We start from the raw sequence: 15,940 nt of genomic DNA, 5'->3' as shown, positions 1-15,940 counted from the left end.
CACAGGCGGAGACACGGATGGATTACACCTCCATATGCAGCAGTATATAAAATGCAGTGGACTCCACTCTCTGCATCCTGCACGAGGAAGTGAACTGACTCCCTTCAAGCGCGGACACAGAGACATTTTTACGCCACGACAATCTGAGAACCCAGCCGTAAAAATAACTACCTTCTTCTTTTAGTCTTTCTGCAGTTTTGACTTCCTGTTTTTTCATCCCAAACCCCTCCTCCCTTCTCCCTGTATAGTGAGGGATACACAGTGGACTGTGTAGTTTCAGACACTACTCGCTGACTTGCTTGCCGTCATTGTTGTCGCACATTTTAAACGTGCAGCTGAACTCCGGCTGAGGATCAATAATAACAATAATAACAGATCATTACAGTGAAAACGCTCAGAATCTGAACTGTGTTGTGTTCCAGTGTTCACGCCGGTCGCTCCTCTCGTCCGTCTGAGAGCAGTCAGGTCAAACGCAAAAACCATTGAACCGCAGTGCATGATGGGATACATTGCTTGGATAGTCATCATGGGTTTACACAATGCATTGTGGGATACAACGAGCTGGCTACTATATAAAGGTAATGATCAGTCGTGATGGTGCGTTCACTGCATGGTGCGAGCAGCGGGAGATTTCAGGTTCATTCTGCAGCTGGTGGTGCCTGAAGCTGCTGCAGCGTCCTGCAGGACGTTTTCTTTATTAAATCCAGGAGTGACAGCCATCTTTGATTCCCTCCTTGTTTGTGTCAACATTAATCTTCATTAGAGTGACCGACGCAGGTTGCCAATTATCCGTGAACATCCATTTTGTCTTTGTCAGTCTGTCTCAAAAGGATTCATTTGTAGTTTTTTTTTTCTCTCAGATATAAAAATACTCCTGTTCTTTCTTCTGTGGACCAAATAAAGGCGCTGCCCTCCTCCTCCTTCCTCCTCCTCCTCTTCATTGTAGTCACTTTATTTTGCTCACACAAGACAAATCCCAGACAAATGTCATAGAGCTCTCGGGCTCCCTGTCGCTGGGAGCTTTTATCTATTTATCTGGCTGTGCGGGACTCCTGAGCTGTCAGCTTGCTTTAACCGACTCGTGGAGTTTGGCTGAGGGTTCTGGGCCCGCTGTCACCGTTTGACTTCTTAATGTCATGAATGGATCCGCCAACTCTTTAGTGATTACTGTATTGAGTCATGCACAGTGGATTAAAGGAGGACGACAAGAACCGGGCCTGTTTGAATCTGTTTTATTGAAGAGCTAGCTTGATTGGGTCTGTACATGCTAATATGTCCAAAGGTCATGTGACACATCACAAAAGATCAAACCTCTGTGCCCTGGATTAAAGAAGTCCAGGATCCTGGAGTTGGGATCGGCACCGCTTTACAAAAACATTGCACACCGTTTTTTACTAAAGCTAACGCTCAAAAATGACTCCACAGCAGTCGTCAGTGTGACGGAGTGAGCGTTTTAACACAGGACCACACAAGGGGACTCCATGTTTTTTTCGTAGTTAGCATCAAGTGAACACTCGAGGAATTTTTTTATTTTTTGCACTTCGGCATTGGCTTCATTTTCCAACACTAGAGGTCGCTGCTTGGCTTGACTGTTCTGAATCAGCTGGAGTCCTCGTTTATATTTCACAAATGTGTCATTTAAACAACGACTTCGGTTTAATTTTCTTGCCACATGCTGATTTTAATTTTTACCACACTTTGGCTCCTGGTTAAAGAAAGACTTGTGGATTATCCTGTGTGACCAAAAAATCCTGAATCATTTCCCAGTTGCCGCCAGATGATAGAACAGCAAGTCAGTCTGTTTCCGAAGGAGAGTTTCTGACTAAAAAAAATTGTGACACTTCGTAAAGCCGGAGCAGTGAGATGTTGAGCAGCTGCAACAAAAAGCAAACAGGAAATGATGGAGGCCGTGGAGTCTGTTGGAGATGGCGAGACGCAGCACCGAGCTCAGGAAATGCTGCAGGATGATGGAGGGCTCACTGGGGATTTCTTAGATGAAGCGTGAGTGCAGCAGAGCCTCGTGGCAATCATTCAGGGAAGCCAGGGTAGATATCAGGCCATGGATGTAATCTGGAAAATGTCAGCAGCAGTTCACCACAGATCATGGGACCAGACGGATATTTGGCATCGACCAATGAATCAGTTTAGAGAGGAAACAGGCAGATACCTTTATTGTGGAGTTTGGTTTCCTCGCCCTGTCTTAAATGTATAGATTGTACATATCAGCTGATCCTGATGTGTGGTAGAGTTGAATGGAATCAGGTTTTTCTTTCTTTTAACCCTTCCCGTCACAGTGTTGTTCTTTTAAATGTGAATACAACGTCTGACGCCTCAGTTCTACAGTTCTCGTCCATGCTTCACTGGCCAGTAGTCGAGAAAAGGATGTTGATAATGACGATGACATGTATAAATCAAAACATGCTTTGCCTCTAATCACTTCCTGTCAGTCATGTGTCCAATCAAACTTCTGTTCTTTTGCACTTCCTGACGTTGTTGTCATTGCTTGTGTGGTACTTTCTCTCTGACGTTCGGCGTCTGATGAGTGATTGGTGGGATTGCAGAACGTGTCAGGTTAAACTGATATGTAACCCTTCGACTCGAGCAGTGAGCGTCAACCTACAAGAAGGACTGAAAGCACTGCTAACGTTAGCCGCACTTAGCGAGGCAATGATCTGAAACCACTTAACCACAGCGTGTAACTGAGAATCATCCTGACCTGTCTGTGTTCTGTTGTTTGTTTTGTATTAAATCTTTTTGACATTGTTTACCTGTAAACATAGTGATCCTGTATTTTTGCTACTACTGTCACTAGCCATTACGTCAGATTAAACACAAAGCAGGATGAGTTAATTAGCACCAAAGTGGAGGGAAACTTTTAGTTTGGCTAAGTGATACCGTGTCCTTCTTCTGTGAACTTAAGACTTTTATGAATTTATTTCTCTTCTTTAGTGAAAGAAACTTGACAGCTGCTCACTCTAATCAATGAATCTGCTCCTGATGACCCTTCTAATCATCGCACTGACATCAGCGAAATTCAGCCCTCATAGAGAGGCTCTTTATTTCTTCTCCATCACATTAGCGGAAGCCAATTAGACACGGAGCTGAAAGGTGTGAGCAGATTAATGACAGCCACCTTTATCCGTGCAGATGGAAGCCGACCTCTCCTCAGTTGTGCTGTCATTTCGGCAGAGGAAATGAATGAGATCGCTCGCTGTTTTTCCAGTTGTTGTTTCCAGGTTTATGATGCCGGGGCGAGCAGCTGGAGGTAAATCATTATCAAAGTGCTTTACAATGGGACAGCAACACTTGATCACATGTATTGATGGCTTTTCTACAGCCTTGTATCCCATCTGTGAGAGCAGATTGTTTGAGAACATTACAGGCTCCAAAAGCGTTTGATTGGAAGTTAAAGCTTCAGCCTGCCACATTACCAACAATGTATTTAGTAAAGATGTGTTTTATTTTATTCTCTGAAAAGACACTTCTTGTGTTTGCTGTTTGAAACATAGACTCTCTCCTCTTGGCAATAAGTGAGTTAATAGATCAAAATAAAGACATGGACCACTTGTTTTTTTCTTGCTTTGGTGTTTTAGTAAATCGGTGATTCCCTCATTCTCCTAGTCTTCCTCCTCTTCAGGTGAAATCAGTGTCAGAGCTCCTCTCCATCATGTGTGTGAAGTGTGTTGTTGTAAATCCACTCTGATCCTGTATTTGATCATGTCTATAAACCCCTCTATTTCAGCCCTGCTCAGAACAGGCTGTTTCTGTGTCTGTAGCTTTAAATATGTAAATGAGCTGTGTATGACCACGCCCCCTCTCTGGAAGGGCTCGGGTGTACTCGCTGCTTTCTGGCTCCATGTCCTATTGTTTACGGTGAGAAGGCAGACTCAGAGGGCAGAACAAACACCTAGCTGTGGGAGTGTCACCCACCTGGGGGAGGGGCTACTGCCCTTTGTGATGTCATGAAGGGAACATCTTCAAACGGCCTGTTTGAGCACACGTTTTCTGAAAAGTGGAGCAGGCAGAAGACGGAGAAGATGGACTTTTCTCATCATTGGGGGGGTTTGGAGACTGACTAGCTTCCTCTGAGTCTATAGGCCAGATAGAAACTCTAGCTCTAGTCCTCAGAGTCGTTATAATGGCCTCCATATTTGTAGTTTTGTGTTTTCCCTGTCTCTATAATCAGCTTTCATTTCAGTCTCAAAAATCCCATTTCTGTCCGACTATATTAAACAACATAAGGAGGAGCTACAAGTGTTGTTGAAGCCCCCCCCCCCATCCTGAGAAGACTGTACTGTTCATGCAGTCTCCATGTGCCATGCACTTGAATGTACATCTCATGCAGTATGTGCAGGACTGTGAGGAGGTACTTGGGCTCTTTGAGTAACCATATTCAAAATATTTCACACCACTCATGTCCTTCCTGCTCTCGCTATCAGCCCCCCAGAGACACGGTCCATTTGTGCAGAAGGGAAGAAATATTGCTTTTAGTCTCCTTAGGAGATAATTCAAATTAAGTTGTGTTATCAGGAGCATATTTGGAGGAATGAACAGATTGTTCTAACTCCCGCCATCCATCACAGCGATCTCCGTCCTTGATTCAGTGTACCAACCTCCTCTTTCAAGCTCCGACCCAGTCAAGTGCACTCCCTGTCAGATAGCAAACAACATCACGCAAATGATCCCAAAACATCGAAGATAGCTGAGACGTCGTGTGTGTGTGTGTGTGTGTGTGTGTGTGTGTGTGTGTGTGTGTGTGTGTGTGTGTGTGTGTGTGTGTGTGTGTGTGTGTGTGTGTGTGTGTGTGTGTGTGTGTGTGTGTGTGTGTGTGTGTGTGTGTGTGTGTGTGTGTGTGTGTGTGTGTGTGTGTGTGTGTGTGTGTGTGTGTGTGTGTGTGTGTGTGACACTACAAAGCCGTTGAAGCAGTATCAGCAGGATGTACAAGCATCAGAAAAATGCCAGAGCGCAGACGAGGAGAGCGGGACGGTTCATAGCTAACAGCAACACAAACACATTTCCACGGGAACATATTCCAATTGAAATTTATGAGACATCATGACTTTATCTACAAACGAGCGCGGTATCGTTCTGGGCCTCTGGTGGGCTCACACGTCTGAGTTGAAAATCCTGCAGCCGCTCGAGTGAGGATGAAAGGAAGAGGGACTCTGACTATCCAAACAGCTCTGGATTTTAAAGATTAAACATTAGAAATTGACAAATATTCTTGATGATTTAGCTTAGAGGGATCGGAACCATTTGTCAGTGGATGTGAGGGAAACAGGGCAATGTTTCATGTAAACCCCCCCCCCCCCCCCCCAGCTCTTAATCTAAATTCTGCTCACAGAAAAGACGTGAGCACACATCCGGAGCAGAAATGAAAAAGTGCTCCGTCTGATGACTCAGTCTTTTTTGTTCCTCTATTGTGTTTTGTAGTAAGAATAAATAAATAAAGCCCACAGTCCTGCAGGGTTGGTAAATAGCTGCCTGCTTTGAGTGGCATCCTGATGAGACGTTACATCATTTCTGGGCATCGGAGTTAAAACTTCTCAAGCACTGAGCCGGTGCAGAGGGCGTGGCACTAAAGTGCACGGTTTCAGATTAACAAGCGCCAAATGTTAACTCTGATTTAAACTGTTTAGTAGTTGAAATGATGCGAGTGTGCATCGTAGAAGAATGCTCTTTGACAGGCACAGGGAGAGATCTCATTAACACGTAGAGGAGATCCTGCGCCGTATGCGTAACACTGTTGGATATTAACCATGTTGACATCAGCAGTCAGAAGTCAAACCACACAACAAGCAGCGTGCACGCTCTGCTTGTGCTTCGGGTTTATTCTTCCTTTAACATCGGATTTGAGCTCCTCTCTTGACTCCTGAGCACTAACCACTGAAGACTTCTCTTTTTCTCATGCTGGTGCAAATCTGGCTTGAATTTGGAAATGCTGTCTGAAAGTTCTTGGAATAAAAATGCTCCTCTTTAAGAAGGCAGGTTGAAGTGTTGTAACTCAAAGGGATCGGTTTTCATCCTTTAGTTCTGTAGTCAGTCCAGCCGCAGTGAGCTGCAGTTTCACTCGTGGTTGTAACAGTGACGGCCTGCTCCGACCTCTATCAGCGGCATATGCTCTTTTGGAAAGCCTCTCAAGATAACACATGTTATGACTTGGTGCTTTACAAATACTGATTGATTGATTGATTGATGGCCAGTGCGTTGGTTTCCAGATGTACCTGGAAATACATCTTAGTTCTTAGTTAACTGATCCATCAATCCACACAGAGAGGATTCAAACCGGGAACCTCCTCACTGTTCCCTAACCACCGCAGCACCGTGCAGCTGCATGAACTGATGCAAAGCCCATTTAAATTTGTTTTTAATTTGAACCAAGCTAAACAAAACAAAAAAAAGTCAAATATTTTTGGCACCCAGATGTGGCAATCAGCATCGTCTGGTTATGACTCCGAAATGTATGAAATATCCGAAAAGGACACTGCAGCAGATCTCCAACATAGACACATCGTGTACGTGACACTGAGGGACACTTGGACTGGGTGTGAAGAATTACAGTCATTAACCATTAACCTTTTAATTATACTTCAGTCTGCCAGCCGGTACAAATGATTTAAATACGGACGCCACCAGAAGGCGTCCATGTTCCTGTTGTTTAGCTGCTGCATGATTAAGATGGAGATGAGGGGCAAAAAGGTGCAGGACACAGTTGGCTTTTTATTCACCTCATTTTGTGAGAGGACAGAAAAAAAAAGTCCATAGATAAGTGCAGCTGCTGCTATGATTTGTTCTGTCCAAAGTGGCTCCATGCCAGACCTTTGAGTAGAGGGGGGGGGGGGCTTGTAGCTGTTGTGTTCCCACTGCCATATATTTATTGCTCTGAGTGGAGTTGCTCTCTGGCAGTTTTATGCACTTATCAAGGTCAAAGTTTGGATCTCATTGGAGATGTGTGCTTACTTTGAGCAGCAGCAGCAGCAGCAGCAGGTTCTGGCTGATAAACGCAAAGATTAGGCTGCTGAAAATAGATAATTGTGATAATGGCTTCGAGCTGAAAGAGGAGTTTGCATCTTGAGATCGTCGTTTTACTGCCAGCTTCATCAAGCCCATTCTCCCCGTCTCCTGCTGCTGCATTTCATGAATACGAGACGGCCGACCATGTGCAGAAAGTTAAAGGGGCCGTGGGCTGAAGTTGCAGCACAAATACTTGCGTCTATCTCAAGAAGCGTGGAAAAGGCTGGAGCCCACCTAAGCCCCTGTGATCAGGCGGATGAGGCGCTTTGTTGTGCTAAGGGTGAGGAGAGGATGAGAAACGGCTCAGCGGTGTCCGGGCCAAAAGAGTCATTGTTTAAAGATCAATCTGAGCTTTGTGAGCCGCTGATTCCTCACCTTACTATGTACCCATTTACCAACAGTCTTCTCAGCTCATACGTGCCCGCACTGTCTGATTGGTTTCACTCGACCTTCAGCAGGAAGTCCCCCAGAAGGTCTTTGTGTCCCACCTTGGAGACACGCTCTAACTTTGTATTTTCTTGCACATTTTTTCCATCAGTCTCAACAGCTTTAGCCTTTTACTGTTCAAGGCATTAGCTGTTTCACAAAACGATCAATCCTGCCTTGAAACTGATTTTCTCTGCAGTGAAGTTAGACGAGGTTAATATCCTGCCTCGTCTGAGCTCCCTGGAAGGAGACGGCTGTGTTCTGGAGATGTCGCACAGGTTGGACAATTAATGGAGTCGAGATGTGACAGATGAAGATCACAAACCCAGTGTTCAGGTTGATTCAAGGAAATAATAATGTTTGGAAAACCTCCAAACAAAATAAGATTGTGCTTGAATAAATGCTGAAAACGTTTTGTTTAGTTTCAGTCTTCAGAGTTTTTGAGAAGCTTTACAAAAAGGAAAAACACTCAAACTGGTCTTGCTGGTGTTTTGCTTTTGACGTGCGTTCCACTTGTTGATGGAACTGAACCGAGCTGACGTGGAGCGCTTACCTTTGACAAAGGCCAGGTGGAGCAGACAACATGAGCGGCTGTCAGGAGCAATCTTGTACTCTGTGTGTGTTTGTGCAAGACACAGACAGATTTATTGTTGTGTCTTCTGTCAGAAAGATTCACTGTCTAACTGCTGGCACGTTCCTCACCGGTCAGCTGCACGCAAGGTCGGGACGTTTGGACAGATGCATCTTGATATTGACTCGCAGACAAACACAGAGATTATATAGCTGCAAAGGAAACACCTTTAAGACGAGTGCACTGACATGAGACACACACACACACAAATGAATCACATGGTGTTACTCATGAATCATGAGTAACACCATGTTTTTTGTGTTTTGTAATCCTTAAAAAGTAACACAAGAGAGCGTCGGTCTCTTGACGGTCCTGACTGTTTCTGGGAGGAAGAACTCACGCTGGTCACACGCTGCTCGTGCACCCTCACTGTCCACTCGATTAATCTTTGCACAGCAATACATCCTGCTCGGAAAGTAACCATCAGCTGCACATGATCATGTGGACTGTGGGATGTAATGAGTATACTGATATGAAGGGTTTGACAATGCTCACTCTTAAAATAAGACACTGAGAACCACTCTGTATCAGACCGAAGGCATCAGGACGACTTCGACAGAGGATTGAAACAAAGTGTATAAAAGAGATATTACACCGTTTAGATCCATATATGGCAGTTTGGACCAACATCATGATGGAGCAAAAGTCAAAACCACCAAATTCCCAGATTTCCGCTCAGCAGAGGAGGATAAATGTCTGCACACGGAGCTGCGTGCTGACGTATTTGAGTTTTGATCTTCGAGGTGATGCGACAGCCGAGTCGTCGTCCTGCATTTCTTAAAGAGAAACGCAGCAATCACTTTTTTTTTACACTCTAATAGTCCAGAGACAGGATCGAGCTTTTCTCCTGCTTTCCTCAGAGCTGCTCACATGTTATAAATTGGTCCCTCTACTCTTCATCGCCACCATGTGTCACTCCATCACCCATCGTTACACCTTTGCTATGAGGCTAGCGAGGCGTATCACCAATTACTGTCTCCATCACCGACCACGAGCTCGGCAGCTCTCTACCCACCCGCCTGCGTTGTTTCATGAAAGAAAGAAGCTTCTTGGCAGTGTAATTCCTGCCTTCAGGAGCGCAGTAAGACGACTCCACAGGCTCTTCAGCACAGATGACAAAAGCTCTCTTCACCAGTGATCACAAAGAATTAAGTACTGCAAGGAAACGACGGGAAGTCTGGTGGGTGAAGTCATATGTCAGACTCAATATGTGACAGAGGAGTGCAGCAGATTGTGAATTTGCAGGAGCTGTGATTGAATAACCCTTTACAGTACCTGAGCACCAGCAACACACTGTCATCACTGGACCGTTCACTGCAGCGTTGAGGCCTCCTGATTGGCCCTTTAGTTGCAGCCATGTTGGTTTTCTGCAGCCAGCAGTAACAATAATCAAAGTGTGAGCCGGAGAGGAGTTATGGGTTTGTCAAAGCTCACTGTGCTACGTGGTTAGCTTGTAAGTAAGCTAGTTTAGCATTGTATTTGTATCAAAAATAGATGATTTTATTCATCTGATTAAACAAAGCAGGGACAAAGTCAGTGACCTCCACATCTTTGTATTGGAGAGTGAGCGGCGGGTGAACTGCATAAACTGCTCAGCGAGCTGCTGAAGGTTGCCGCTCCGTGGCAACCAATCCTGTGCTCCACATGAAGGGGTGAAGAAGAAAACAGATCCTGGTCAGATAACCATCACAGAGAAAGTGTAAAGGAGTGGTCGAGATCAAAGACTGAATGACGGATGTGAGAATGACTCAGCACCCATGAATCCTGATTCGTCCCAGTCTTAGAAACTAGACACTTGAACTGGCCTCTAGTGGCCACTAAAGGAATTGCAGATTCTCATAGTTTCGTCATTCTTCCGCCCGGGTGATGGTAGCGTGGTTCAGACTGCCGTCAGTGCTGGGTCATGTTAGCGGGGAGATATAAATGGAAGCGATGTGTCACCATACTTGATGTTTGGCAGGGCAGTTTGTCAAGTATTGTAGCAGGATTAGGAGTGTTCCTGATTAAGCTGCTGCAGAGCTTAGCTTTCAGCAGAGTGTATAACAAAGTGCTAAAAAACAACAGAGCCTCGAAGTTTCATAAAGTGCCACGCAGAGAACTCAGGATCCGTACTTCCTGCAGATTAAACACAGAGGTCAATCACACAGCAGCCACATTCCTGCACGACTCCTCGGCTCCTGTCGCAGCTCAGGTCCAGCGTTACCTGGTTTCATCAGCACATTGTAGTATTTATGATGATGTTTGCACACATGGCGCCTTGCAGCCTACGAGAAGTGTTGTGCAATGTTTTGTGAGCGATGATGAGAAGAAGGCACTTCATGCAAGAGGTTTACACGTCGGGGGTGCAAATTAGCATTATTAGCTCACACACTCCGTTATTTCATCAACAATGTGAGCCTGGTGTCGCTAACACCCATGAACCACTCCTGAATTCCTCTGAGCACCAGCTCCTTCTGGGACTCCTGTAATTGTAATTGCAGGCTTGTGTTGGAGCACTCAGGTGTTGACTGTGTTTTAAATAAGAGTTCATAAACAGAACCAGACAAAAGGGAGAGCTGTCTGACTTGTGCTAAGTGTGAATTTTTTTTATTTTTTTATATATATATTTTTTTAAACTTCTCCTCAATAGCTGCAATCATGCCAGCCCTGAGCTGAAATGGCTGCTTATTCCGCCGTGCCCTGGAGGATTTCCAATCAGTATCTGATTGCTTTGTAATCTTGGAGGCTTTTTATTTAGCGTGCTACAAAGCAGATCTGTCCACATTTGGCAGCTGTTGCTTCAATTAGTTGTGAAGTGTGCACATGCTTCCCCCCCCCCCGAAGCCTTTTCAGATCTGCTGCCCAACATTGGTGACAAACTAATTCTCCTTCTCTGTCATGTTTCCTCTCGTGATTTTTGTTCACTTCTCTCAACGCAGCCGCCACCATCCTGTCCAATTAGTGACGAGTACTGTATTCTTATCGCGTGCTGTAATATGAAAAAGATCCAGCACGTGGAAATATACCTCTGCGGGAGACAGGAGCACTCGGAGAGATGTTTCCTTTTTTTTCCTGCAGTGCACTTTCCTCGTCTCATCTCTTGTTCTAATCAGAGTTATTCACAGACGTCTTCCTGCTGCTCTGCCAGAAATAAAACACGTCTTTGTGTTTTCACCAGATTTGTTTGTTCTGTCGCGAAGTAAGAAGTTGTGACGTTAAAGACCAATCAGTTATTTAAAGAGAGTGCGTGTCCATCCCGAGCGGAACTGATCCAACTTGTTGGATTGTTGTCAATAAAATCCTTCATGAACGCCATCCGGTCGAACGTTTGTGAACAGCCTTCTCCTCTTTTTGTCCGATGTGACTCTAAGACAGTGAGCGCCCCCTTTGATAACAAGGAGGAAGTCGTTGTTTAGATGTGTGTGTGCTGCCATCTTGCACCCTGCCAGGTGGTTGAGAAAGTTCAAACAGCTGCAGATGAAGGTAGATTAATCAGGTTTGAAGCAGCTGATCCAGAGGCAGCTCTCCCGAACCTGAAACCCTGCTGTGCATGTCCTCTGATCCCCGACCGAAATGTTTCCCCAGTAAGTCACCATAACTGGTGTGTGCAGAACTCTGAGCTCAACCTCATCCATCCCTTTTAGAATAAACCTGAACTTGAGATGAACCGCACGGTGAGCCGGACCCGAGCACCCAACATTTTTACTGGTGATCCCGCTCGTGCCCGGAGCTGGATCCTGAGCTACCTGAGGTCCAAAGTGTGGTGGAGAACTTGAACCCTGTTGGAGGCTGGCTGTGATTGTCAGGGATTTTAACCCCGACGGCTACACGGCACTTTGAGCTGTTTAATGACAATCCTCTGAGTGTAGTGTTACACCACACAAGAATTCTATATTGTGTATTCTATAGTGTGTGCTTTCTTTTTATGTAATTGCCGGATGACTCTTGCACTCTGTTTAAATCGCAAAAAGAGGTCGACGACTTTTCTGTCCTGAAAGATTGCAAACATATTTGTGACATTTAGACAGTCTGCTCTCTCCCTCTGTTGCTCCTTTCCTCACCCCCCCCCGCTCTTTTTTCGTCCCGAGCAGAGGTGCTGTGTATGACCGTGTTTGCTCGCTGTCTAATGTAAAACACGCAGCACAGTAGAAGTCTGGATCCACGCACTCTGACGCCTCTCAGCTGAGCACGTCTCCTCCGCCGAGCCCTCTGGCACATCGCCGTCCTCTTTGAAGCTCCTCCACTATTGATCGCGAGCAGCATCAACCTAATGCATGCAGATGTGTCTCTCCAGCGTGCAGGGCTACACCAGCAGGCCGGCCTGTAGTCTCCCCTTCAGAAACAACGGGCGTCCCGCTTTGTACGTGGATTTAGTTGGCTTAGTTAAAGCTGCATAAATGCACTCCAGCACTCGGCTGCATCCGAGTGCACTGATGAAAAAACAGGACGACCTCTCAGCTGCTGTCTACAAGGACACGACAGATTTGTATTACATTAAAGACGAACTGCTTCGCCTGAATCGACCCTCCTCGATCGCTCACTCCGCATGCCGCGCCTTTTAGATCTCATGAATATAATGAAGACCTGAACCGGAAGACTTCAATCAGGTGTTACAACCCGGCTCTCGGCCGCAACAAGAAACATGAACCCGGACACGATTTCTGCTCAGAACGCAATCACGTTTATTCACATCCAGCCAAACTCGTGTCATCCAGCCATACAGCCACACATCTGCGCCACCACGTTCCCACGGTCCCTTTGTGCGGTCTTCAGAGAGAGAGAGAGAGAGAGAGAGAGAGCGCCATCTTTCCTCAATCGCTTTTATGGAGGAAGACTACTCTGGTCCCAGGTGCAGCACATCCACTGATTACGAGCCCGCCTCCTGGAACCTGCAACAGAATACAACCAGCAGCACAGGAACACCAACTGGTGTGGAGGGGTCGTCACACCCCCCCCCATAAGAACGGAGTTCCAATAGGAACACCGGTAGCTAAACGGACCCACAGTGAATCAGCTATACATTCTCAATATTGATTTTTTTTTTTTTTTTAACAACATTTATACAACTTGTATTTACAAACATACTGACCCTTTGGGAAGTAGTGTTCTCCAGCTAGCTAAACCCGCCTCCATACCTCCCATTCAGCAACTCGAGCGCCTGAAAGAGCATTTAAGAAGGCAGAACAGAGACATAGAAGACCAGAGCGTTAAACAGTACTTAAGAGATAGGGGCTCTAGACAAAGCATCGGCCACAACATTATCAGAGCCTTTGATGTGACGAATGTCTAGACAATAGGACTGCAAATACAACATCCACCGCATCAGCCTGCGATTTGGGCAATGTATAGAATGTAAAAAGGTTATGGGGTTATGATCAGTGTACACAACCAGAGGAACGCTAGAGCCGACATAAACATCAAAATGCTGTAGAGCCCAGATGAGTGCGAGAGTTTCTTTCTCAATCACAGAATAGTTTAACTGAAATGAATTAAACTTTTTTGAGTAAAAACTCACGGGACGATCAACATCATCACCATCTGTTTGAAACAAGACGGCTCCGGTACCCACATCACTTGCATCCACGTGCAGTTTAAAAGGCCGATCCATGCGAGGAGCTGCGAGAACAGGCGGTGAACACAGAACAGACTTGACATTGTCAAAAGCTTGTTGACACAAGGAGGACCAAACAAACCGAACTTTTCCCTTCAAAAGATCAGTCAAAGGAGATACCACAGTGGAGAAATTTTTGCAAAAACTGCGATAATACCCAACTAAACCGAGAAAACGCTGAAGCTCTTTCTTCGTGGTGGGAACAGGATACTTCTCAATGGCGACAACTTTGTCCTGAACTGCACACACATTCCCCTGTCCCACGACTTTGCCAAGATAAGTGACCGTGGCTTTAGCAAACTCACATTTCGCCAGGTTCACGGTCAGTCGTGCATCCCTCAGACGATTAAACAGTTCCTTAATACGCCCGATGTGTTCCTCCCAATTATGACTATAAATTACAACATCGTCTAGGTACACAGCACACCCTTCCAGCCCTGACAACACCATGTTCATGAGGCGCTGGAAAGTCGATGGTGCATTTCGGAGTCCAAAACTCATTACCGTGTACGAATACAACCCGGAGGGTGTAATAAAAGCAGAAAACTCCTTAGCTCTTTGAGACAAAGGGACCTGCCAATAACCCTTCAGTAGGTCAAACTTACTGACAAAGCATGCAGAACCAACCTGATCAATACAATCTTCTATCCGGGGTAGCGGATAAGCATCGGGTTTGGTAACCCTGTTTACCTTGCGATAGTCCGTACAAAACCTCGGACTCTTATCAGACTTCTCCACCAGTAAACAAGGGGATGCCCAACTCGAAAATGAAGGTTCTGCTATTCCATTCTCAAGCATGTAGCTTATTTCTGCATCCATTACCTTTTTCTTCTCCTCAGACACCCGGTAGAAACGCTGTCGAATGGGCTGTGCATCACCTACATCTATGTCGTGCTCAATGAGATGTGTTTGACTCGGTGTATCACCAAACAACCCAGGATAACTGTGAATAAGAGCAGACAACTCAGCACATCTTTCTGCAGAGAGATGACCCAACAAGGACTCAAGATTACACAAGGTTTCAGAATTTTTCAGTCTACCACGCAACAAACTTTCATCCGGTGCGGTGACCCCATCATCCTCCCCTGCTGATAATGAACTCCCCACTGTTGCCGCTGCTGAAACAGGTTTGAACTCCCTAGCATAGTAAGATTTTAGCAGATTGACATGGCAGAGTTGAGTTGATTTCCTACGCTTTGGTGTGGAAAGGAGATAATTTTGGTCAGACACCTGACGCAGCACTGTGAAGGGTCCAGTAAATTTGGCCAGAAACGGTGAATGAGAAATCGGCAACAAGGCAAGGACCTGATCCCCAGGACTAAACAGTCGCTGTTCGGCTTTACGGTCGTAAAGGGACTTCATTTTACCCTGGGCAGACAACAGCTTTTCCTTAGCCATCTCCCCAGCTGAGTACAAACGATGCCTGAAACCGTTTACGTACTCAAGAAGGCTAGGAGGAGGTTCAGATAGTGCGATAGCGTCATGCAACAGCGCAAGCGGCCCTCGTACGGTGAGCCCCCATCTGTTACAACCCGGCTCTCGGCCGCAACAAGAAACATGAACCCGGACACGATTTCTGCTCAGAACGCAATCACGTTTATTCACATCCAGCCAAACTCGTGTCATCCAGCCATACAGCCACACATCTGCGCCACCACGTTCCCACGGTCCCTTTGTGCGGTCTTCAGAGAGAGAGAGAGAGAGAGAGAGAGAGCGCCATCTTTCCTCAATCGCTTTTATGGAGGAAGACTACTCTGGTCCCAGGTGCAGCACATCCACTGATTACGAGCCCGCCTCCTGGAACCTGCAACAGAATACAACCAGCAGCACAGGAACACCAACTGGTGTGGAGGGGTCGTCACACAGGGGTCAGTTTGTTTTGCAGATTTTTAAAAAAGATTTTAATACTGTTTTTACTTTGTGGAAATGTTTGCAGTTTAGGTTTGACGTAGGGCTCAGTCCAAACCGGAGTTTATGGTTTCGTCCTACTTGGGAGAAAACAAACCTTCCAGACGTCAAACAGGTTATTTAAGTTTGATGTTTCAAACGTTTCAAACTGAAAGTAGAGTTTGAAGGACGTTGACATTTACCTGAGACTGTAATAATAATTAAAAAGATCTACGGAGAAGTACAATATTAGTTTTATAACTTTATCCATTAAGAGAAAATGTCAGGACGTTTCTGTCTCGACTGCTTTCATTTTAGCCGGATGTTTCCTCCAACATTAAGACGCTTTAATTCATCAGAAGCTCAGTCTATCATCTGTGCGACGTCACTTT

At 45.6% G+C, this 15,940-nt stretch overlaps 1 protein-coding gene across 1 annotated transcript in view; it reads left to right on the top strand.

Annotated features, from left to right (window-relative positions):
• The window catches only part of tmem132e (transmembrane protein 132E), a 335,032-nt gene that overhangs the window by 109,288 nt on the left and 209,804 nt on the right, over nucleotides 1-15,940 (top strand). The gene's annotated exons all lie outside the window — the stretch shown is intronic.

This window comes from Symphodus melops (genome assembly GCF_947650265.1).
Source record: "Symphodus melops genome assembly, chromosome: 11".
In the NCBI taxonomy this organism is placed as follows: Eukaryota; Metazoa; Chordata; class Actinopteri; order Labriformes; family Labridae; genus Symphodus; species Symphodus melops.
Note: the sequence above shows the minus strand (reverse complement) of the source record. Positions and strands in the feature narration are given on the sequence as shown.